Source organism: Pteropus alecto, unplaced genomic scaffold (genome assembly GCF_000325575.1).
Source record: "Pteropus alecto unplaced genomic scaffold, ASM32557v1 scaffold14, whole genome shotgun sequence".
In the NCBI taxonomy this organism is placed as follows: Eukaryota; Metazoa; Chordata; class Mammalia; order Chiroptera; family Pteropodidae; genus Pteropus; species Pteropus alecto.
The window spans coordinates 8,819,402-8,820,536 of NW_006436810.1; the positions used below are offsets into that span (position 1 = coordinate 8,819,402).

Consider the following 1,135-nt stretch of genomic DNA (forward strand, 5'->3'; position numbering starts at 1 on the left):
AAGGACCCAGAGACACCCAGGTGGCTACCCAGATTATTAGGGGTTACCTGAATCTGTCACCGAGTTCCTTTCGCCCCCTTCTGCGCGATGACATCAAGTGGAAATGGTACGCGTTTGAGAGGCAAGAGGCTGACAAGCAGGAAGCACAATTGAGCCCGAGCTTTGTTCAGCCTGCAGTGAAATACATGCAGTGAGGGTTAGACCCGCGCAGCGGAGAAAGAAATCCAAGCATCCTCCCGGCCAGCGGCGGCGGAGTGGGGGCACTGGGGAGGTGGGGACAGGCGGCGGAGGTGTGGAGGGCTGCGGAGGGGGCAGACGCTTCCTAATTGTCTCTACAGGATAAATAACCACCTCCCCCCACTCCTCTGCAGGATCCCCCGCCCCCAAGTTCTCCTCTGGTGGTAGCGCTTCTACTAGCAACTGGAATCCCTCAGAAATACGAGAAGGCGGAGGATAACGTCTTGGGGCAAATACACACTCGCAGTATTTACTAGGTACCCAGGCTCCATGGCAATGCGGGGCGCGTAGACACCCGCTCAGACAGACACGCCAGCGCTGCACTCGCGAGCATCCTTCTTTCTTTCAGTCGGCCCGCCACCTCGTCAAGTCACTGTCACTGTTTTGCCGATTTCTCTACTCTTTCCAAAACTGTGCCCGCTCCCGCCACCCACCCCCACCCTGGGCGGATCAGGGGACGCGGCTTCGTCCCACGAGTGCAGCCTGCTTTGTCCTGCCATTGCCCTTCCAGGAGCAAGCGCCCCAGGCGCGTGGGTCTGCACAAAAGACCCCCGACATCCAGCCGGCCACTGCGCCCTCTCCTCGCGGGAGGAGCCCCTGGGCCGCAGAGGGGCGCGCGAGGGCAACTTCGGCTGGGGAGGGCGCTCGCCCAGGGGCTTGCAGGAGGACCTACTCGGCTGTGTGCGGGGTGGGGGCGCAGTTGGGGCGCGCGCCGCGCGGGCACAAGACGAGCAGCTCCTTAGGACCAGAGCTCCAGGGGGCATCCGAGGACTCAGCCGAGCCGCCGACAGCGCCATCCCCCGCCGCCCGTACCCCAGCCGCCAGCCCCACTCCACCAGCGCTCCGGAGAAACGCAGCTCTAAGGACCACCAGCCCGCGCCCCCTCCCCCGGAAGCCC

At 63.8% G+C, this 1,135-nt stretch overlaps 1 protein-coding gene across 2 annotated transcripts in view; it reads right to left on the reverse strand.

Annotated features, from left to right (window-relative positions):
* RNF152 (ring finger protein 152) overlaps positions 1-202 on the reverse strand; it is a 68,934-nt gene extending 68,732 nt beyond the window's left edge. For both annotated transcript variants that reach the window (XM_015590841.2, XM_025048130.1), the window contains exon 1: positions 48-202. The gene's annotated coding sequence lies outside the window, so the exon portion shown is untranslated. The remainder of the gene's footprint in view (positions 1-47) is intronic.
* Between the last annotated feature and the right edge of the window lie 933 nt (positions 203-1,135).